Raw genomic sequence first — 25,341 nt, 5'->3', positions numbered from 1 at the left:
AAATATTTGGGATCCATCATTCAAAAGTATGGAGAAATTGATGGAGATGTAAATCATAGGATAAAGGTTGGGTGGATGAAATGGAAAAGTGCAACTGGAGTGTTGTGCGATCGTAGAATGCCATTGCGGTTGAAGGGAAAGTTTTATAGGGCGACTATTAGACCCGCTTTACTATATGGTACGGAATGTTGGGCTGCCAAGAGACATCATATTCAAAAAATGAGTGTAGCTGAGATGTGGATGCTTAGATGGATGTGTGGAAATACAATAAAAGATAAGATTCAGAACGAGGAGATACGTAAGAAGGTAGGTGTTGCACCCATTGAATATAAGATGCGAGAGAATCGTTTACGGTGGTTTGGACATATTCGGCGAAGGCCTAACGATGCTCCAGTTAGAAGGTTGGAGAAATGGGAAAATATATTAGTTAAAAGAGGTCGGGGTAGGCCTAGGAAGACTTGGATGGAGATGATAGGAAAGGATATGAATGCTTTGAACCTCACCGAGGACATGGCATTGGATAGAAATGATTGGAGGAAAAGGATTCATGTGGAAGACCCAAAATGAATTTCTTTTTTGGTTCATATCGCTGACCCCAATTGTTTTGGGATGAAGGCGTAGTAGTTATTGTTTGTTGTTATAAAAAATCTTATAAAATTCTTACTTTGTATTTTATTTTATAAGTTTAGTATATTTCACTTTACTGAGACATGTTATATCTGACCCTATATGATTTAATATTTTACAGGTAACGAGTAGAGACTTACATGCGAAGGCGTAAGGTTGCGATGGGGATCGAGCCTACCTTTACTTTGCCTTTATAAGAATTTTGAACTCTGATTTTATTTTTAATTAAATTCAATTCAAAGACAATTGTAATTAGTTATGGACATTATGGACGTTTGATTTTATGCATGGTTAATTATTTATTAAATTTTAAATTCCATAATTGTCTGATTGCAAGTGATTATGTGAAGTAGCACACCAAATTTTAGACCCAATGAGTTTTTCCGCTGTTAATTGTTAAAAATTTTAAAAGGGCTTTAAAAAAAATCCATCATTTTTCGGGTTATAAAAATTGAGGTGTTACAGTGAGAGCCACTGTAAGCGTGAGCCACTAATGATTTATTGATATAAGGACACTATATCGATATAGAGACATCACATCTTTTACATGCTTAGATTTTTGTGAATATCTAAACCTTAAAAATACTATGAGAAACTTACTTGAGATAGAAAGTGAACTTGAGGGAGTTCATGTAGGAAAATCAAGAATTGCATAATGTATCATAAGGGTTATGTTTCACACAGTCATTTAGGACTTTAGGTAGACCAGGATATAGCGTGAGCCACGAACCTTAGGGGTATGTATAACTCCTCAGTCTGACTCTCCGGCTAGCTACTAGTGGGTCTTCTTTCACCACAGTGCCTAGTGATCTCAGTCAGGATCGCTCAGAATGATTCATAGTCTGGCCAATATCGTAGAATTGGAGTATTCTACATGGGTTGCTATACCCATAGTAGGCTATTTTCGGTATGGCTTATCTACAGAAATAGTTATCACTGAATAATTGTTAATTTATGAGTTTTAAGAAAGTTAATGGGGGGTTAAAAGAGACATATATATTTTATGTGATAAAAAACTAAACTAAGATTAGGGGCTTAGAGCCCACTACAGTTGTAAGTCAAAGTTTAAGTTGCTTATAAATATTCATTACTGAGTTGTAGACTCACTCCCTTTTAATAATTACAATTATAGGTTCTAAGAGGTCTTTCAGAGACGGCAACGTAACCTAGACTTTAGTAAGTGTTCTTAACCGGCTAGATGAAAACTGGACTTTCATCTGGTTTATATTTTTATTTTATTGAACTCATATATGCATGAATGATGTAGCTTGTGAAGGCTTTTATTATGTAACGATGATGTTTTATTTAAAAAAAAATATCTTATGACATTATTTTACTATGCTCACTTTGGACTCTTCCCTCTGGAAAGTAATACCTACGAGCCCAAACTCGAGAGGTCTCGAATCGAAGTGTTACAAATTGGTATCAGAGTCAGGTTGGCATAAATGCTACATCATTCATAATCGGTTCAATATAATATTAAGTCTCCAATAGATAGAAACCTATAAACTAAGGTCATTATGTGGTTAGGAATAAAGAATCAAAACAACAACAATGCACCTAACCAATTAGAGCATATCGCCATTGTGGTGACACTTATAGCCCTGACAATGTTTGACGTGGGGCAAGTGGTTCGAGATATGACATGAGACTGGTTGAAAAATCCACTAGTACCACCTCTGACACAAGGAGGGCAAACACAACCCAATGATCGTAGAAGGTGTCAATTTTACCAGTAGGGTGTGCAAGTTGTTCGCGGTAGGACAGTCAGATACTAAATACCCACTAGGAGAGGAGTTGTACATAGAACTATGGGGGGCATGAGGAGTGCATGAAGATGCTATATGTCTCATGTAAACTACAAAGCAACAATGAGAGTACAAAGTCAAACTGAGTTGACAACTGCCAATAAAGAGGTGGCAGTCATGGCTATGGAGGTGCAAGTCGAGAAAAGAAAAGTAGCAGCAGTACGAGCTATTGTACCTCCTCCACCTACTTTTGTAAATGCTAAGGAAGGTGGTCTTGTACCGTCCCGGGTGATGGCAAACCAGGAGAGATCGTCAGACACAAAAAAAAATACAAAGCCCACATACAACCCAGATTCTGCTTACTACACTCTAGCTACACCCCCTTATAACCTTATTAGATCTCCCGAGAGAGAATTTGAGTGATGACTGTGATAGGTAATGGAACTGATATTAGTGTCCTTAAATATTAACAACTAATGCTTTCATTTATATACTACATTAGAAAATAAATAAAATGCTTGTTAAAGAAAACCTCTTTTATGTTGTATGTAAATGTTATATAACTTGTCCTGAAAAAGCATAATTGAGTAAATAACAAATTATTTATGTAACATATTACAATGCAGTATATTATGGCTACTCATAGAGGAACTTCATACTTGTCAAGGGTGATCCTGCAAGGCATGAAACAACACATTTATAAGCAGTGTAGGGTAGTGATGAGTGAGGAGGTGCATAATCTAGAAGGGCACCTTCGACATCCTGCACTCTTAGTAGCCGTACTCCACATAGTTATGGAGTAGAGAGTCGGGAGGCTCCACCAACAACTCTCGCAAGTAGTCCTGCAAGAATGAATATGAGAATACCTCTAAAGTACACCACATATCCTATTATGTATGAACTACTATAAACCACACAGGCACAACAAGGACAACTATAGACCATCATCTCAGGTGTTACTTCTTGGGCTAAAAGGTTCAAGAACATACACCCCCCTCTGTAAGATGGTGCTCCAGATGGTATGGTAGCAGAGAACTGGTTGATGCAAGTAGAGAAAGCTCTAGATGCTATTCAGTGCCCAGAAGATCAGTGAGTTTGTGTAGCAGTTACAAATTTAATAGGAAACGCAGAGCACTGGTGGAGATTCATCCAAGATACCTTGAAACCAGACACTTATTTGTCTTGGTCAAAGTTTGTAAAAAGGTTCCACAAACAATTCTTCTGGAGGACTAAGAAATTAAAGAAAGAGGAAGAATTCAAAGCATGACGGTGTGTCAATACACTACTCGATTTAACTCCCTCTCTCACTTTACAAAGTCCTTGGTGACAGTTGCGAAAGAGAAGTGCATGCGCTATGAGAGGGACTTGAGGCCTGAAATCTTGAGGTTGATGGGATCACTGGAGATCAAAAAGTATAGTCGGCTCATGGATCAAGCTACGAGGTATGAGTTTTGGGACAAGAGGATAAAGGTGAAGCCTAAGACAGAAGATGAGCCAAGATCTAGCAACTAGATCATGCCCGAGACCTCTCAGAGAAAGTCTCAGTATGGTGGACGTGACCATCAAAAGTACAAGAAGCCCTTTAGAGGTCGGAATGGTGGGTACAACAACAAACAAAAGGATAATACTTTGGACGAACATCAGGCAAAGGGGCAGAGGACACATGACCAAACCTTATCCTAATGACAAGTGCAACACTGAATTGTGATGCCCTTTTGCCCTTGGCCACACGATGGGGACCAATTAGATTTGCCCCATCCAACTTTGGATGAGCAAAGAGAGACCTTTTAATGCATTGTGTAGCCAATGGCATCATGATGAAAAAATGCACCCAGCCATTAGTTCTTTTGATGAATGTTGCCAGTATAGTTGAGAATATAAGCTATAAATAGATAACAGGGATGATTTGACTCATTTTTTAAAATTTATAGAATTGATTAAATTATTTTAATATTTTTGTAACAGGTGTCATCTGCTGGTTAAAAACTTGCTGATTCAGTTCAATACCAATTCGAAAAACATTGCTTTTGATTGAGAATTTCAGCAGTGTCAAGGATTTCCTTTGTCTTCCTAATACTTTAAATTCAAGATAAACTAATAAGTAATTTAAGATTTTGATACCTGGAGTGTGCATCTCATGCCCGAAAGTGAAAGCTATGTTAGGGAACGACACTTTGACCTACCGATTAATCAAAGAAACAAGCACAAAAAACAAAAAAAAAGAACAAACAAGGATTTTGCATGGTTCAATAAAATTGCTTACATTCATGATCGCACCGAGCCTTCTTTTTTATTGATTTAGATACACAATACAAATGAGGATGCCTTATTAAATATTAGAAGTCTACGAATTTTACATGAAGTCTACTAGTGTTGATGGATACAACAAAGAGTTTAAGGTAAAATTACATAACTCCCTTAAAAAAAATTTGCCTTTGAGCTAACGCCCCCACCTTAAGGCAGTGAGCCGACTCCCTGCAACCCCCGCCAACTTTCCACGAAATTAAATTGATGAAAATTATAAATTTATATCTAGGTAGGAAACATGCTTCACACTCCTCCAACAAGCTAATGTAAAACTATCGTTGATAAAAAAGAGACACATTTTTTTAAAATATATTTACATGAAAAAACCACCCCAAGATCAAAGACTTAGTCTAGTTGGCTTCGCTTGCCATACTTATTATCATTGTTTTGACAATGTAAAACTCGGTAGGATAACCCCTCTCCCCCATGGAATGGGCAGGAGAGACTTCTTCGTGCAGTTTTGTACCAACAACACTGGAAGAAGGCCATGGTCAAGGAAGCACTTATCATCCCATGACAGGACACCCAAACCATGCAGGTGGTGGTTATCCAAAAAAGAAGAAAGAAAAGATAAACTGCTGAGTAATTTACAAAAAAAAAACTGATAAATAAATAAGCTATTAACGAGAAGTTGCCCAGCTTTTAATTATTACATTCAACCACTACTTTATTTGAATGCATTTCAAATACTCACTTGAACTTTAAATGACATTTTTGCCTTTTTTCTATAGAACAATGCATGATGTGTCATCCTATGATCTTTTGTTATTGGGATCAACCATGAGGGCATCTTAATCACTTTATTAACTAAATAATGGTCAACTGAATGGTTTTTTTTTAAAAGCAAGCTGGGGTTAGGCAGACCCTACCAGTTATTATTCAAAGTACCACTGGGATTTGAACCAGCAACGTCCCACCACAAGGCAACCTGCACTAACAGCTCCTAGCCTCCTACCAACCACGTGGAGCCCTGTTGGTTTCAACTGAATGGTTTTAGGAGATAGCACATACTTAGCATGTCTTTGAAATATAATTTATAAAGTCAGATGGCTAAATGTAAAAAATGAAACATCAGGCAGCTTTTTGCAAATAGCTGATTAGTTATGCAAGTGTAGTTGCAGCTGGTGTGTTTCTGTATCGTAGGGGTTACATAAATACTGTTTTGAAGTGTCCGTACCATAGTTAGTTACTAGGCAAAAAATGGATATGAGAAGCAAAAGCGGGAAAGCGAAGCGGAATTTATGCAAGTGTATGAAAAATGAAAAGACAACACACAGAAAACAATATAAAAACACAGGCAGAAGCAATTAACAACTGCCGTGAATACAAATATAAAGCGATATAAAACCAACATGCACGCTTGTTATTATAGTCATGAATGTTATTCTCGAAAAAATCTTGAAAGATTTTTAAAAAAATGCTTTTTCTTGGGAAAATCTTGAAAAAATATCTGTTAATTAAAAATATATATATAAATGATAAAAATTAAAAGAAAATAAAATGAAAATACACATTAGTATTCTTAACAGAAAGACAACTTTCATCATATAGTAAAAGCATTGGCACTTGGTTAGATATGAGTAGCATTTCCATTGAAAACGAGGGTACTTTCATCACTTAAATAGCCCTTACCTATTAAACATAGGGGTGAGCAACAGGCGGGCAGCCCGATGAGCCAAGCCGACCCCGTCATGGGCTGGGTTTGGGTCAAGATTTTAGGTCTAGGCCCGTTGCCGAAACCCAGCCCGTTATATACGTGGGCCTGGCTTGGGCAGGCCCATGAGCTATCGGGCCGGTCCAATGGGCCTGAGTTATTTATTAATTTTTTAATAATATAAAATTTTAAAAATTAACTATTACATAGTAACTTGGTAACTATTACTGTTTACCTAATTAGTTGCATTAATTTTATGAATACTAGAAAAATAATTAGTTGGGTACATGGGAACTTAAGAACTTGTTAATTATTACCCTTTACAAATGGATTTGGGTTGGGCCATGTGGGATCTGGCCCGCTTCACATTGTCACGTTGGGCCAATGTGTCGGGCCATGGGATGCTCTTCAAAAAATTAATTATTGCATAGTAGCTTAGTAAACGGGCTGGCCGCACTTAAAACTTGCGAGCCCAGCTCTAAACGGGCCAGGCCTCGTCATGATGTGCACACCAACCAAAAATAAAATATTAAATACCCTCCAAACATTTTTGCCTAATTCATCCGCACACCAAATTTTTCAGACTTAGTTACCATTTTACCCTTGTAACTAGGGAAATAAAATATGCAGTATTGTCAATTAAATGTATTTGGCAAAAAAATTATTACCTATAATGATAGTTGAACTATTGACCTTGCTAACAAAAATCACAACTCTAACTACTATACTATGATGCTTATTAATAATTATTTTTTGAAAAAATATATATTTAGATTGTGATAAGCCAATGAACCCAACAATTACTCGACCTACTATAACGCAATTGGGTTCATTTGGTTCCTCAATAGTTGATCTGATAAATATTTGAATACAAACTAAATGCATTTTCATTTGACCCAAAAGCTGATGTAGTTATATATAATTGACAAGAGTTTTACTAACTCAAGAATCAAGATCAATTAGCTATTGCTATGATAGTAAGTATGTCAGTTTTAAGGTTTAAATTTAGATCTCACAACTTAATCCACTTAATTTTGAGCCTATATAGATTTGGGAAAAGTGGTAGTTGCCTAACACTTTTTGAACCTATAGCAAGCCTTTCACTAGTAAATAAAGGTTTCAGGTTGCTTTGCAAATCTGACCTTGCCTATGTGTTTGTCAAAGTCGATTTGTTAGAAAATGTCATTTGGATCATGTTTTTTTATTAAAAATATAATTTTTAAGCATTGATTATTTTGTAAAATTGTAGACCATTGATTTTTAAATCTTATAAAACCTAACTGCGTGCCATAACCGATAATCTAAAGATTCAAGAGTCTATAATTCCTATAAAATTAAGCCTGTAGATCACATTTGTATGATCATATTTTAGCGGGTCCAGTAACTGTTGGGTTGATTAGCTTATCAAAATCTAAATATATAATGTGTTTTAAAAAACAATCAATAACAAGTTTCATGGTGGCGCAGAGATTCCAAACAGGACCACCATGGGCATTTGAGCAAGATTTTGCTTCAGGATCACCAAATGCATAAATGCCCATTCCAGCGCCCAGATTCCAAACAGGCCTTCAGACACATTTTATTTTTTTAATCACAGGGATAAAATGGTAACTTCACAATGAGTTAGGTTAACCCAAGTTTATGATTAGGGTCATTTGATTAAGGCATTTGCAAAGTCCGAAACTTCGTTTGAGGGGTATTTGAAAATTTCCAAAGGTGGTGAAGAGAAGGAGACGTTGAGAGGACATTCAGGTAAATTGTTTTGAGGATATTAATGATCGACTTTTAGGGTTTTATTATCTAGGCCCTTTTAGGGGAGAATGCAGTTTTTAAATTTTAAAACGTTGGAGACTTTAAATTTTAAAACGTTGGCACGAAAAATTCAAAGTAAGCGATGATATATTCAATGAGATGAGATCAGATTAGATTGTGCTCATCTTGAAATGAATGGCATTCAAAACCTGTGTGAATGATATGCCAGTCGGATCAGGCTCAGTTTGTATCTAGACATGAACGAGTCTGACCTAATCCATTTGGGAGTTGGATGGAATCAGATAAAACTGAATCCCAATCCAACTAGCAGAAAATTGGGTTTTAGGCGGGTTCGGGTTGAATGCAAAACTCTACTGAATCTGAATCCTATTGTTAATAGGATCTGATTTCGGCTAACAAACCCGACTAATCGGATTTCAGATTCAAGTTGGGCGGGTATCCCTAGATCAAATGGAAACCAGCATAGAGAACATGTTTGGTCCACAATATTGGAGAAATATGACCAAGTCAGCTTTGAAATTTGAATGCTTGCTTAATGGCGCTGAATGAGGAAATTTGTGTGTCGCCAACCAAAGGCGTAGCTAGGGGGGGGCAGGACTGGGCTGCCTCCCGAAACAGTTAATTTTTTTTTTTAAAAGCCCAGTCCTAGCCCAGCCCTGATTCCATATGAAATAGATTTTTATCCATTTTTGTAGCCCAGCCCTGACTGCAGCAAATAGTTTGATTTGTCCATATGAAATAGATTTTTATTAATAATTGTAGCCATTTTTTATTTTATCTCAAAAACATTTTTTTCGGGGGCGCTGCCCCCGAAACCCCCCGACTATCGCACAAATAACATTTTCTTTGGCACACAAACGTGCTCATAAGTGTTCTGCCCAACTAAGGGGAGCCCCCTATTAAAGAGTGGGGACCCAGGATACTGGGTCCCTCCTCCCCCAATAACACTTTATAAGTGTTCTGTCCCCAACACATAACCACACCTCCATGTAGGAGAGTGACGCAATCATGCTAAAAAAGATATGCACTTTGATGTTTGGACTTTTATGCGTCATAAAAAAAGGATATTTGAACTTTTATGTTTAAAATTTTCAATTTAATTGGATATTAGAACTATCTAATTTGGGTTTCTTTATATTTCCTTTAGGGGTGACAATCGGGTCGGGTTGGTGGGTCAGCATACCTCAACCAAAACCCGACCCGTTTATTAAACGGGTCGGCTGTGGCAAACACGAACCCAACCCGTTTATTAAACAGGTAACCCAACACGACCCACCAACCTGCTTAATAAACTGGTTGGGTTGGGTAAACGGGTTGGTGGGTTGGCGGGTTGACCCACCCGCCTAACCCGTTTATTAAATGTGTCAGCCGGGTTGGCGGGTTGGCATACCATCTTCGAAGAGGGCGGCCCTCCCTTCCGCCGAGGACCTGGACAGACCCACCTTCGGCAAGCCCACCTACGATGGAGTCATCGCCGGGAACTTCTGGCATTGTCCCTGAGACCCGAAGTCTGCCCACCCAACGAAAAACTTCTGGTAGTTCTCAAGTGTATCGTTATGAACCTGCTTCAGCTGTGAGTATATTTTTTTTTTCTGAGGGAAAAGAAAACATTATATTAATAAGATTAAGGGAGTTTACCGACATGATTTAGGACTCGAAAGCGCGGAACCGACCCTCAATGCATAAAACTGATCCAGATTCTGCAATTGATCCAAGTCCGACAGAGGTCTGCAGAATTGAGGATGCACTCCAACAATTCACCACTGTTGCATAGGGAGGATCAGGAGCAATATGATTGCACACTTCCACCTGATCACTTTTCATGTTTGAGATGCAGCCTCTCAACTGGAGTCCGGATCGGGTGCAATATGATTGCACAAATATTTGTGCATTAAGCACCTGATTGCCCTCCATCAGGCCTTGGAACCCACAACTCACAGGCCCTGTCCTCAAGATGGAGGGTGATCAGGTGCTTAATGCAATCATATTGCACCTGATCTTTTCACTGTCAACTGTGAGGCCCAACAACAGATGGAAGGTGATTGGTGCAGCAGCACAACAAAACTCAGCAATTACATTGCACCAAATCTTTCCTCCTCTCGCCAAGGCATCAGAAGCCGCAACGTTAAGGCTGAGGAACCTAAAAATGAAAACAATAGAAAGAGAAAGAAGAAATAAATTAAATATTAACGTGCTTCAGCTGCTAGGCCTACATCCACGATGGAATCACTTGCTGGCTTGCTTCATTCAGCAAGGCTACCTTGTATATATATACAATTTGTTTTCTTAGTAGCTTATATGCTACGTGATTCTTTCCTATTAATATTTTCCTTTTATCTCTCGTGACTTTTCTTTTTTACAGGATAGGATTTAGTAATAGAAGAAGTTACCATATGCATTTGATGATTCTCATATTTATCCTTGGCTAGTTGATAATGTTTTTTTATTGTAAATTTGTTATTTCCTTTGTTATCTTTGAAAAGCTTCACACCATTATCGTTGGAAGGCTCTAGAGTACCCTCCTTCAAACTTGGCTGGGGTGCTAAACAAAGTCCAAGTTTGGGCCTTAGTATTTAAAAATTGCTCTTTATAAGAGGTTTATTAAAGATGTCTGTTACTTGTAGATTGGAAAGAATGAACCGAGTGATGAGCTAACCCTGAGCCACCTTTTCCCGAACAAAGTAATAGTCAATTTCAATATGTTTGTACCGATTGTAAAAAATGGGATTGATGGTCATGTGTAAGGCTGATATGTTATCACAATATATGGTGGGAGCTTGTGTAGAAAAAACTTCAAGATCCTGTAGAATTTAAGTGATCCATGTGATTTTTGCAGTAGTTGAAGTCAATGACTGATATTCTGCCTTTGTGCTTGATTGAGCTATTGTTGGTTGCTTTTTTGTGTTCTATGAGATGCAGTTGCCTTTGAGATAGATGTAGTACCCTGTAGTAGATCACCGAGTAATGGGGCAGCCTACCCAGTCGGTGTCAGAGAACCCATACAAAACAAGAGAATTTCTATGTAATAATTGGATTTCATACTCTATTGTGCCCTTGATATACCTCAAAATCCTCTTAACAAGCTGAAAATGAAACTTTGTTGGGGCGTGCATGTATTGACAAATACAATTGACGCTGAAAGACGGGTATAGTCTAGTAAAAATTAAATACTGCAAGCTCCCAACAATACTTTGATAGAATTTGATGTCTTCAAATGGTTTATCATTCTGCAAAAGCTGATTTTTGCCTACTATAGGAGTGGCAATGGGCCGACAATCTATCATTTTTGCTCGATCTAACGTATCATAAGCATATCTGCTCTGGTTTAAGAATAAACCTTCTTTGAAGCGTTGAACTTGAATGCCAAGGAAATGATGAATAGATCTAAGATCCTTCATTAAAAAATCCAGATGCAATTTTTTTATAATCCCATGAAGAAAGATAGTATTGCTTTCCAGAATGATGATGTCATTCATGTATAAAAGTAAAAATACACATCCCATGTTTCCTCAGCAAATGAATAAAGAGGAGTTTGCCACACTACAATAGAACCTCATGGTGAGTAAGAATGTGGTAAACCTGTCAAAGCAGACTCAAGCAGACTGCTTGAGCCCGTATAATGCACGTGTAAGCTTACACACATAATGTGGTTTAGTTGGATCTTGGAACCCTCAAGGTTGCTCCATGAATACTGGTTCGCCTAAGAACCCATGAAGGTAAGCATTTTTAATATCCAGTTTCTTGATATCCCACTTATTTGTGAGAGCAATGGATAACACAATATGTATGGTAGTAGATTTTATGACATGAGAGAAAGTTTCAACAAAATCTACTTTGAAAAGTTGATTGAACCCCTTAGCAATTAACCGAGCTTTGGGTCTTTCTAAAGTACCATTGACTTTTAACTTAGTCTAAAAAACCCATTTACACCCAACAACGTTGACATTAGGTTGTATAGGCACTAATTCCCATGTGTTGGCGTGGTATAGTGCATTCATTTCTTCCTTCATGGCATTATGCCATTCAGGGTGATTTAATGCTGGTTAAACACTCTTGGGTTCTATTGGGGCATCACATTGAGCCAAAAAATACTTTGGGTTTGGCTTGATGATGCCACGTTTGGATTGGGTGACTATGTTGTGTATATTTGAGATGCTACTAGCGGTGACTTCCTGTTGGTTCAGCTGATCTGTTTGAGTAGGTTTATCTTCAACTTGAATTTGTTCATCTTGAATGTGCCCATATTGTTCACCCATTTTCAGCTATTCAGAAGTTTGATTTTGATGATCACCTTTACAGGTAAGTTCTGTAGTACTAATATGATTCAACCGATTGTCTTGTTTCTCATTGTAAAACGACACCCAATTTGAAAAAGTAGCTTCATTATCATCCATCACTACAAGAAAAATGTGAAGTAGCGACGGATATTAGTGATGGATTTTTTTTGTCGCAACTTTGCCTCGGATTAGCGAGATAAACTAATTTGTCGCTAAGATTTGTAATATTGATGGATGTAGCGACCGAAAACCGTCCGTCAATAAGTAGCGACGGCTTAGCGATGGCCCATTTTTGTCGCAACACACGCGACGATTAGCGACGGATTGGGCGACGAAAGGTTTTCTATCGCTACTTAGCGACGACGTCAGCGATGGAAATATTCCATCTCTAACGATTCCTGTAAATTTATGATGGCTTGGTGACGGACTAATTCCGTCGCTAAAGTCGTCGCTAATTTTTGCGTAAATCCATAACTAGAGCCATTTTCCCTCTTTTCCTGTTTCCTTCTCCCGCCCTCCCGACGCCGCCCTTCGTCGCTCGACACCTGACGCACTCCTCGGCCCGTCGCCCCTCGTTCCGCCCGGCCTGTCGCCCCACCAACCGACGCACTCCCTGGCCCGCCGCCCATCGCTCCCCGGTCCGCCGCCCATCACCCCCCGTTCTGTCGCCCGTCGCAGGTAAAGTGTTCTTTTTTTTTTTTTCAGCACGGGCAGGAGAGCAGCTTGGCAATGGGGACGTAGTCGTCTCAGAAACGGGTGTTGTAGTAACCGACTGTGAGCTCGGGGGCGTGGGAGCGGGTGTCGTAGTGCCAGTGGACGCCCGCCACCTTGGCAGAGAGCTTGGCGCCGGCGCCCCGGAAGATGGCCTCGGGGAAGGAGAGTACTCGCTCCCCGTGGTTGAGTAGCATCTGGGAGTACCAGGAGAGGAAGAACTCGTCGTAGGGGCAGTTCCACCCGCCTTCCTTGAGGAAGAAGGGGGTGTCCTCCGGCCAATTGTTGTAGTGACCGGCGTCGCTCGGCCCTCCTTGGCTGCACTCAGCCTTGCCTATCGCCTTCGCTGTTGTGTTCAAGTTGCTCAACATGTACTGCATGTTTGCCACAAAGGGAAGGAAACGTAAAATACTGTCTTATTAGAGTTTCAATTTGTGAATAAGTCCATTCAAGCAATAAACTATACATACCTTGTTGTAGAATTGGAATGCACCGATTCTGGGGAACTTCCACGCCCCATTCAACTCAGGGTACCTCAACTCGCCTGCTGGTCCCATGCCCACCTGAATTCCCCGCAGGATTTAATTATAATAAATCAGTGTAACAATAACCCCCCAGCGGGTTTCAGACAATGAGAGGGGAGCAACAATAAGCTCAGGTCAGGCAGTGCATACCACCATGGTATCGCCCAAAAGGTGCGAGAAAGTGTCTCAAAAGGCCCTCATGAAATCTACGTAGAACTGAACTGGCGTCCTACCCTTCAGCATGGAAAGCTCTGGCACCCCAACGACACGTACTCGTTGTTCCTCCTCCCCGACTGGTCCGGGTACGCCAGCTCCGAGTCTCGGTAAATCTCCTCCACCACCCACTTGGGCAACGGGATCCTACGTGTCCCCCCCCCCCCCCCAAAAAAAACAAAATCAGAAAAAAATACCGACTATTGGATTTTGATGATGAAAGGTCTTCCGTGCACGAGTCACCGGGTTTGCCGCCGCATTGCTGGAAGCAGTGGCATAACTAGGATTCATGGGATAACTCATTGTCAACTATCATACGGTACATTCAATCACTGTTTGCAGTCATTTTGTCGTATGATGTTACGAATAATATCTTAACCAGTTAAAAGAGAACCATCAGAATGTTATGATGAAGAAAATATCAAGTTTATCATGCAATATATGATGTCATGCAATCACAAGAATTATGATGCATGCATTGATAACTTAATATTTTCATGTGCAAACTATTCATAACACGATACATTCATTTGAAGCATGCTTTCATTATACAATTTCACATGGAAGTCATAATCAAATTGAAAGTAACTACATGCAAGAATGAATACAATCACATAAAACATTGCAATACATTGAAATCATTCATATCAAACAAATGTTAAACATGTACCTACAACAAACATACTTTAATATCCCGCTAACTACTATCATGCCTAGCATGGAATTCGTACTCCAAAAATAAAAACACTTCTATTCTCATACATTAAAATCATGCTCAACATGATCTCCAAACTCTAAGAAAGTAGTCCTAGATATCAACAACTAAGTGAGTGTGTGAACAGTAAAGTATTGCATCCAATAAATTAAATAACATGTGATGCACTTGCATCACTTACTCACCACTGGTATTTACCCGATTTACATTGTTTTTGTCACTTACTTACCACGGGTGGTGGGGCACAAGCGGATTCCGTTGAGAAATTTGCAAGAGACACTGTGTTAAAATGAAGTCACCACCTGCCGAAAAAAAAAACCATGGCAAGGTCACCCTCCTGCCGGAAAATCAGGGGGTTGGGGGGAAACCCCCAGCCCGAATAAAAAAACGGCAGGAGGGCGTCCACCTACCGGATAAAAAAATGAGGCATGAGAGCGACCCCTACCGAAAAACCTTGATGTGCCCCTCTTTCCTGACTTGCCTTGTGTCCCTTCTCCAATGAACCTTGTTGTGTCAATTGACATTCACTGAGGGGAAAGAGGGCCGAGAAAAGACAATGTCTAATAAAAAAACCCAAACCCTACCTCGTTGGTAAGTCCTTCCCCTTTGACTCTTCCCCTTCTTCTATCGAAAATATATTATTTCTTTCTTCGATTATTGGAGTTTTTTGTTTTGATGCTCTCCTTTTGTGATATAATGTTGTTAGGGTTTTGCTTTTGCCATGTACCCTCTTGCTCTGTTTGATATTTTTTAGTTAGATACTTATATGTTTTTTTTCTTTTTCTTTTTTCTTCCTTAGTCAAGGTTCTTTTTTTTTTCCTTTACTCTGTTCAAACTCAACTCTCCATTTTCTCTTCTTTTTTCTTTATCTATATTTGTGTTTTTTACTCCATCTCAAAGTCAGATCTATCCAAATTAGACTTGATTTGTTGAACCAATCCTTCCAATTCTAGATTATTATCCAACTGACAAGACCCTTTTGGAGCCTAATTCTGTTAAAAAACCTTCGTCGTCTATCGCTCTCTCTAAAATGTTCTCTCTTATCTTATAAAACCATAAAAAGTCGTATGCCTGATGTTATTAAATGTAGCTTAACGAACCGAGTCAAGCATGGGCCAGCTTGGTCTGTTAAGCTCTTGACGACCTTAATGAATTAAGCCAAACTCAAGCTTGGGTAGAGCTTGAGTCGATCATGTGCACCAATTTACATGGGCGAGCCAAGAGCCAAGATTGTACATGCCAAGCTTGACTCAAGATCAGTTTGTGTGCATCCTTAATTCAAACAACAAATGTGCATCTATCGGGTCTCAACTATAGGGAAACATTGTAACCCCCCTTGAAGATTCAGGAAAATTTTGAAATTTTCCTTGGTGATGTAAAACGGGGCTATAGCACAACAGAAAATTTATTTTGGTTGGCCTATGTTAACAAATGCTTGGGCAGATTACAAGAGAAAGGTGAACTGCATAGGCCTAGATCCAAATTTATTTTGGTTGGCCTAGGGTTTGGATCATGGTCTAACAAGGAGGATTCTATTCAGAATCCAAACCCTTGTTTTTTCAAACAAATGAGAGTAATTTAAATATGTGAAAATAAAGCAAATTAATTTAGGCAAAAACATGTATATCATTCCAAAATGAATAAGACTACAATCCAAAGTTTAGGAATAATAATATGTTTATCAAAATATCCACAAAATGGAGACAAAAATATCAAAATAAGCTGAGCCTAGAAGTCCTAGTTTGTGCTCCCTGCCTTTCATCCAAACCGCAATGCATAGTTGTCACTACTTACCTATGCCCTATAAAAAGGGGTTTGATGAAGGCCTAGTAGATATATACACTAAATTTACACAAAACTACATAACATTCAGACATATTCTCAACCAGATGATACAACACATCAGTTCAGGTATCCAATAAAAAAAAGTTATGGAACATTTATGAGAGCAACATGCTAACATTCAGTATGACCTCAATAATAAGTCAGCTTACTCGAAGCTCGTATATGCTAAGCAACATTAATGAGTTTAGACTAATTAGATATGTTTTCAATATAAAGTTGTGTGATTAGCAAGGTCTTTGTTACTCTTAGTTATAGTGCCTCTAAGGGCGCATATAACAGCAGGAGAGAACACTTTGGATGTTTATTATTTTATGTATTTTAAAATTTTCAAAGGTCTACCTATCCCTAACTTTCAAGGCAGATGACCCGTGGCTGAGAGATAGCTCTGACAGAGGACAAAAAAGAATTAGGATGTATCATTAACTAACTGTAGTAGTTGGGTACTAATACCTATGACACATTGATAGCTCTGACCTCCGAACCCTCGAGTTCATGAAGACTAGTTAGGACGCTTTGCTCCCATAAATCATCAAGAAAATAGATGAACCTATCAAAGGCCACTTGAGGTTTGTACGGTATATCATCTCCAAGATAATGCATGCAGACATAATGGTTATAAGGGTTGTCTATATCATAACCATCTATTTATTGATTTGGTGCCTTGAACCATTCGAGCGACCCACTCATGAAGGCACCATTATTTATTTATTTAGGTGTGTATGTTTAATATGTGCATCTTTTCACTCAGAAGAGTCCTTCATAACTCCCAAGCTCGTTGTAGAGCCATCAATAATACATGCATGCCTTACATGTCGAACAAAACCCAGACACATACCACACCCTATAATTGCCAGGACCTCGGTCCAGTTTTTTGAACCACGGGCTCTACGTGAGCCATATTTAGTTTGTGTATAGCTTAGTATGCATATACATTCTTTACCCAGGGTCATATTATCATATACCCGCATCCAAGGTCAAGGGAGTTTTCTTTCACATAGGAGTCAACCTATCAAATTTCAAAGTCGACTCACATAGTTCTGGGGTTAACTCTTCCTTCATAAGTGATGTTTTGTAAGTATTCAACTCTTAGACTCAGTAAGAGTTGACCCTCATGAAGATGGGATCGACCTTGTGTCAAGAGACAATAGTAAGTTCAGCAGGGGTCAGGTTTTTACAAAAGTCAATAGTATTATGGGTCAAGGTTTTTACAGAAATCAGTAGAACTTAGTAGGGGTTCAGGTGTTTATAGAAGTTTTTAAACTGAATCTTTATGTATTTTATGAATAATTTACGTATGAAAATACATGCATAAACATCATATAATTCGATATAAATCCATGTAAGAAAACTTACATTAAAGAGTGTGTTAATTCAAAGAGACAAAATATCTCTGGGAGAATTTTCTTTCAAATAAGACACGAACCTCTAGCGATCCTCACGAGTGTGCGGCTAAACCAGGTGAATAACGAATCCAGATAAAGAGGATATCAGGTTAGCTTAGGGAAAAATTGGGTCAGCCTGAAGGGAAACAGGTGGCAAGGGGGTGAACCAAGTGGGCTAATTTAAGAGAAAGTGGGCTAGGCCAAGGGGGTAGCAACCACTAAAATGGTGATGCAAGAAGGGGCTAAGGGAAAGAGGGAGAGGGTTGAGTGAGTCTAAGAGGGAGGGGAGGTCCCCCTTTTATAGGGGTGGAAAGGGGCATTTTGGGAAGATGGGAGAGATCATGGTGTACCATAGGTAAGAAACCATGGGCCATAGGGGGAAGAGATTTGGATCTGGATCTTAGAGCACGATCTAGATCTGAATCCTATTGGCCCAATTAGATAGGATTTTTATTAGGTTAGTTGGGTATCTAGTTAGCTTTAATTAGGATTTTCTAACTAGGTTCTAATAAACTTCTTACTTTATCGTTTTATATCAAAAGAAAAACTTATTTATAAAAGAAAAAGATATTTTATAAAATATAATTAGTTGACTCAACTTGTTCAACAAGGGCATGGACGACTATGACCCTCAGGTCAATGGCAACCCCTAAAATTACTAAAATTATCAAATATACCCTTGAACTTGTCAGCATGTTTTGAGCTTGTATGAACTCTGATTCGACAAAATCACTTTCATTCTTTTGAAAATTTTGATGTAGACACAATCGTGCACTCAAATTACAAAAGATAGGTTATAAAAAATAATCATTCTATTTATAATCGATTAGAAATACCAAAAAAATATTGATTATTATAGGAATAGTGGGAATGGGGACGATGTTCCCTACATTAAAAAAAAAACCTGAAAGTTGTGGGAATGGGTACCTCTCTCTCCTTCTTTTCTTCTTCTTTTTCTTCTTGATCTTGTTAATGGTTGATAGAGATGGTGCAAAACAAGCACCCATCTTGATTTTGGGCTTTTCAACCCACTTCCCGATTTAGGGATTTTCAATTTAGGGTTTTAAATTAACGCTTTTCGATTTAAGGTTTTAATTAGGGATTTTCGATTTAGGGTTTGAATTAGGGTTTCGAATAAGACCTTTTTAATTTAGGGTTTCAAATTAGGGCTTTTCGAATTAGGTTTTGAATTAGGGCTTTTTTATTTAGGGCTTTTGAATTAGAGTGTTTCTATTTATGGTTTTAAATTAGGGTTTTTTTGAGTTAGGGATTGATCAGGGCTTGGTTGATTAGAGTTTTAAATTAGTGCTTTTGAAATTAGAGTTTGATTTTATTAAGGTTTTTTATATTTTAAATTTGTATATCAAAAAATATGATTTCTTATTTTTTCAAATTACATAAATTTTATACTTTTTGGTATTTGCATCCAATTTGATATCCATATTTGAGACTAAAATCCATTATAAACATGTTCAAACACTTATATGGTCAGGCAGAATAGATCGTACGATCTGAAACAAAGTTATATAACCCATTAACCATACATGTCCAAGTTATCCGTACAATAAGTAATCAAACATTAAACATAAGGAACATGTCTTTGTCCAATCGAAACAAACACTGGATAAGTACAATTTTTCTTGTTCTAGATAGAACATGTATTTTGTTTGTTCTATTTTACAGTTTCATCAAAAGCATAGAGAAGAAGTCAAGCATACCCTAGCGTGTTTGAATGTGTATCCCATATTCAAACTGTGGATGTTTAAAAGACACATTTGTTGCATACTAGGGATGGTAAAACACTGTAACACCCCCCCCCCCCCCTAGAACGGTGGGAATAGGGACAATATTCCCTACTTAACAAAAAAAAGTTGGGGATAGGGGGTGTGTACACTGTAACACCCCCACTCCCCTTCATTCATCTCTCTCTCTTCATTTTTCTTTTTCTTCTTAGTTGACAGAGATGGTGCAGAATGGGCGGCTTAACATAATGGACAAGCTCACTTTTAAAATTAGTGTGTTTCAATTTTGGTTTCAAATTAGGGTTTTTCAAATTAGAGTTTCTAATTAAGGATTTTCAATTTAAGGTTTCAAATTATGCTTTTTGAATTGGAGATTTCCAACTTATGGTTTCGAATTAGGGCTTTTCAATTTAGGGAATTAGGGATTGATTATAGCTTTTGAATTAGGGTTTGATTGATTAGGGCTTTCGAATTATGGGTTTTGAAATAGGGCCTTCCGAATTAGGGTTTAAATTAGGGGTTTGAATTTGGGCTTTTCAAATCAGGTTTGAATTGATTAAGGCATTTTATATTTAAATTTTTTATATAAAAAATATGATTTTCTATTGTTTTCTTCAAAGTTCATAAATTCTATATTTTTTGATATTTGGATTCAATCTAATATCCATATTCGGAGATAAAATCAATAATAAACATGTTCAAACACTCATATAGTAGGGTGGGTCTAGTTGTATGATCCAAAATGAAGTTGTTTGACCCATTATTCATGTGTCCAAGCTATCCGCACAAAAGCAATCAAACGTCAGACACACGGAACATATGTCCTTATCCAATCAAAACAGAGTACTGGACAAGTACAGTTATTCATGTTATGGATAAAACATGTGTTCTGTCACTTTTGCTCAACTATTTTATCTAAGCTTAGACAAACCATCAGACAGACACTAAGGGAACATGGAACAAACTTAAAAAGATCTTTACTTGCCTTGAAAAAGATGCATCATACAGTCTGAGCTTCTTTCAACTCAGAAGATGAAGTGATTTCAACCTGCAGTGGTTGTTGAGCCATTCAAGCTGTGGACATGCATTCAACGACCATCATGTTGGTTGGCGTGAAAGTGATCTTGGTCTGACCTAGGCTGGGTTCTGCTGTCATGGAAGTGTCATGGCATGAACTAAGAGAGAGAGAGAGAGAGAGAGAGAGAGAGAGAGAGAGAGAGAGAGAGAGAGATGTTGATGCATGGTGTCCCTAGCTTTTAGGGATGGGCCACGTAAGGTAGGGTAGATGTGCCCCCCCCCCCCCCCGGGTTTTTCTCACTTTGGCAAGGGTTTCTCATAAAAAAATCTCTTTCATATTTTGACAGAAAAAACTGTTTTTTTGCATTTTTATGTAGGTTAGAAGACCGTGTTTTCTAGAAAAGAAAGCGTCTTTCGTTAGAAAGGCCATAAAGCAAACACTCGGTATATTATAAGCTCTTGGTGTTTAAACTACACTACACGTTCACATGATACAAAACCATTTTGCTAATAAACAAGCCATGTAGATCACTACATCTGCAGGGACTGATCTTTAGGAAGAAAAAAAAAAAGAAAGTATAAAAAAAAGAGAAAGTATGAAAAATTTGTGATTTCTACTCAATAGGCCCAATATGTTTTTTTATGACGAGGAACCCTCGCCCAGAACCAGGCCACTTAATGATTTAGGGACACACCCTTTACTATAAGGGTTGTTTCTTCAGTTACTCATGTTCCTGAATATATTTTTGAGAAGATAAAAAAAAAAATTTGAGAAGACTCATGGTCCTGAATATACGCCCTCGGTAAATTCTAAGCTCTACAGGTAGAGGTGTCAATGGGTCGGGTTTGGTTCTGGCCCAGGTATAAAACCAGACTTAGACCAAGTTTTGGGGTATGGTATCGGGTTCGTACCCAGGTTTAATTGGGTCCACTATAAGAAAAACCACACCCAGTCCCAATAAGAACTACATGAACCAAACCCAGACCTTACCCCCATAAAACCATATTTTTTTGTCATTTTTACATTAAAATTTCGTGGGTCTTAATTGAAACTCGGGTTGGGTCGAGTCCGAGTCTGGTATAAAATTTACAAAGTATACCCAGATCCATGTATTATTAATTGGACCTTTGAGTCCGGACCCGGGTCTTAATCGGGTCTTATTATTTATCACCATACCCGGACCCTATAGGTTTTGGTTTGAGTCGGGTCCAGGTAAACCATCGACAGGTACAAGACTTTGGGACCATGAAACATAAACACGTGCTTCTTTGGACAAAAACATAATTTACATATATATGCTTAGCTTTCAAATATTTAAGATAGCCCAAACCTTTTCATAATTGCTCAAATTACCCGCCAGAGTTGCTTTTTAACGCTTAATTCTCTAACCAACTTTTGAAAATAAACTTGTTTTATTTAAATCCTTCAATGTCACCTTTGGAACCGATACTTAAAAGTAAATAAGTAATTTTAAAGAGCTAGGGGTTGGCGGGTCAGCATACCTCAACCCGAACCCGACCCGTTTATTAAACGGGTCGGCTGTGGCAAACACGAACCCGGCCCGTTTAATAAACGGGTAACCCGACACGACCCGCCAACCCATTTAATAAATGGGTTGGGTCGGGTAAACGGGTTCTCAGGTTCGCGGGTCAGGTTGTCGGGTCGGGTTGACGGGTCGACTGGTTGGGTTGGCGGGTCGGGTTGGCGGCTTGACCCTCCCACCTAACCCGTTTATTAAATGGGCCAGCCGGGTTGGCGGGTTGGCATACCCTCAACCCGAACCCGACCCGTTTAATAAACGGGTTACGCCGGTCGACCCGTTTATTAAACGGGTTGGCTTAAGCCCAACCCGAACCCGCCTAAGAGGCGGGTTGGCAGGTCGTGTCAGGTTTTGGCACCCCTACACACAGCCATCATCAGAGCAATTTCTCAAAAGGTTAGGCATCTATATTAAATATTTGAAACCATAGGCAGCTTCACATAATGTTGTCGTGCATTAAGGGCCTATACTTAAATTACCCTAAAAATTTTGATCAATGAGAGGACTTCCATGATTTCGCATAATAATTTGTTGAATGACTGTAGGGATGGCAGTGGACCGGGTCGGGGACAAGGTCTCTACCCCCGCTCCGTCTCAAAATCCTACCTTTCATCTCTGCCTCCATTCCCGGGTTTTGATTTTAACCTCCATCTCCATTTCATGTGTTCCATCCCCTGTCCAAATGGGGCAAGGCGGGGTGGGCCGCGTTTTCTCTCGATCCACTGCCATCTCCAAAGAAGGATCATGAACAGGGTAGGGCAGGGCAAGGCAGGGATCGAGAACGGGGCAGCATGGGAGAAAGAGTAAGTCCATCCCCGCACAGGTTTTGATTTTAACCTCCATCCTCGGTCCAAACGGGGTGAGGCAGGGTGAAGCCCCGTTTCCCCTTGGTCACCAGACATCCCTAAATGGCTGTGAGGATAAAGATAGGAAGCAACTTTTCTTAATTTTTCGAAAAGCTTGAATACATAATAATACAACCTTTTTTTTATATAAAATACATAATATACAATCATAAGAGACCCTAAAGAACAGTAAATAAAATACAAAACACAAGGATTCAGACAAACGCCATTCAACACCTCTGCTAGTTATCTCGGAGCATTAAACTTGTCTTCACCGTAAAGCAGGGTCTGTGTTCGATTAAAATATGAGAGAGAGAGAGTGTATAACCTATATATTGCAAAAATGACATGGGGTACATCATTTTTATGCAAATTTTTATTGGAAATATTTCGGGATGTCAATGGATCGGATTTTATTTCATACTCAATCGAAACCGACTTTGTTTAGGGAGATTTCGTAAGCTGAAAAAATATCCCATTATAATAGGCAGCAAGTATGGTTTTTGGTTTTTTGCTACCGAATCCAATGGATATACGGATTTGATGAATATCCGAATACAATTACATGTAAAAAAAAAACAGATACTATGGTTCTACCATTTTTCCTGTAAGCCGTGTATGTTTCACCTCACGCGTGAAAAACTTTCATTTTCACACAAACATAGCTTTTAATTTCAGTGAAACATGACAAATGCACACATCCCTGTCAACCTTTACGTCTGACATTACACAATTTAATAGGTAAGGAATGCCCTTCATAGTAACTTGGTAGCGTCATTTGCTTGAGACGGTTGCACTATATATGATAAAAATATCTAGATAAGAGATAGACATGTTAGGGTGCATGGTGAATTTGCTAGGAATCAACTATTGGATCGTGTATTTTTTATGAAAAAAATATGATTTTTAAATACTTGAATATTTATGAAGATTATAAGCCATTGATTTTTAAAGCCTTAAAAATTTTTATTTATGCATCAAAATCCGATGATTCAAGAGCGGAGTCTTACAAAACTATGTAGATCACATTTGTCTGGTTAGATTTAAGAGAAAAACAAAAAAATCATGAAAATTGCAGTTCACACATTAGTTCTCATATTTCATATTTCCAGTTCTCATATTTGTAGTAATTCCACATGTTAGAATGCATATTTATCTTGAAAGGACTAGAAAATGCACATGACATGCATGGCTTTTAGTATTGTACTCCTACGTTCAGTAGCTGTAATGACTAAATGAATTGTCCGTCTCATGATACATGGAAGGACATGCGGTACTGCTGCCATCTTCTATGGAGAATGGCTGCATGTAGCAGCGGTGTCATAATATGATGGGGCACACATCCATTTGTTTATGCAACTGGAATTTCTCAACTTCCTGTGATTGTAAATCGCAATCACAATACTTTCTTTAGTTTAGTTTAGTAAAAATGTGTAGCTTCCATACCATTTGTTTCTCATATCGTCCCATACCCCTTCAAGTTAGATCCTTGCATGTGCTTTTTGTTTAATCTAAACCCCTTAAATGTGATCTTTATGTTTTATTTAATAGAAAATATGTATTAGCTTAAGTATTTTTTTTTTATGTTTAGATATGTTTTTAACTTAACAAAAAAAAAACAACAGTTTAAAAATCAAGAATTCTTAGCTAAGCCCCAAGGGGCGTGGCTTAGTGGGATGGGGCCTCACCCGTTAGGTGGGCAGTCTAGGTTCCCTTAGAGTTTTACGCTAACAGGACAGTGATTTGATTCTATGAATTTTTTTTTTTTTAAATCAAGAATTTTTGTTCAATTGAATTGATTCAAAGCAAGGTTTTTAATAAAATAAGCAATGATAAACATATCTACAAGTTTGGATTAAGCAAAAAACTCATGCAAGTATGTTTTTTAAAGAGATCAGATGGTATGTGATTAGCACTTGAGAATGCTTCTCCTTTGAATCCTGTAAAAGTTGGTCGATCACATGACTGAGCAGGTAGTTGTGACCAATAAATCACAACTCTTGGATTCTCAAGCCACTATGTCTTCCTCACATTCACTGTTCTCAATTGTGATTCCTCAACCTATAAAAGCCAGTCATAGCTAGGTTCACAATCATGATCAATTTCTATAGGTTAAATGGTGTATAGAATCACTTCACCGTGGTAGTTACCTGTGTGGTCAATGGGGTTTTGTGTCAAGTTAAAGGCCCAAGATCGAATCCCCCTGCTGCATGGGAGCTGTTGTTGTTTTATTATGGTTGGTGCACATGAGGCTGGATGATCGTGTCCTCAACTTGAAGTTTTACCTTGCAGGAAGGTGAGCTCATTAAGTGACGACAAGGGTTTTCCTTGGTCATTAAAAAAAAGGTATATAGAATCACCGGTGAATCAAACATAATTTTGTTATCACAAGAACTTAAGAAAATCCAACTTTTAACATG

The 25,341-nt window shown here is 38.4% G+C and overlaps 1 pseudogene; it reads right to left on the bottom strand.

Moving 5' to 3' along the window:
• Positions 1-13,132: 13,132 nt before the first annotated feature.
• LOC149819364 (beta-amylase 1, chloroplastic pseudogene) lies at positions 13,133-13,777 on the bottom strand (annotated as a pseudogene).
• Between the last annotated feature and the right edge of the window lie 11,564 nt (positions 13,778-25,341).

Source organism: Nuphar pumila, chromosome 13, assembly GCF_984573655.1.
Source record: "Nuphar pumila chromosome 13, dmNupPumi1.hap1.1, whole genome shotgun sequence".
Taxonomy (NCBI): domain Eukaryota; kingdom Viridiplantae; phylum Streptophyta; class Magnoliopsida; order Nymphaeales; family Nymphaeaceae; genus Nuphar; species Nuphar pumila.
Note: the sequence above shows the minus strand (reverse complement) of the source record. Positions and strands in the feature narration are given on the sequence as shown.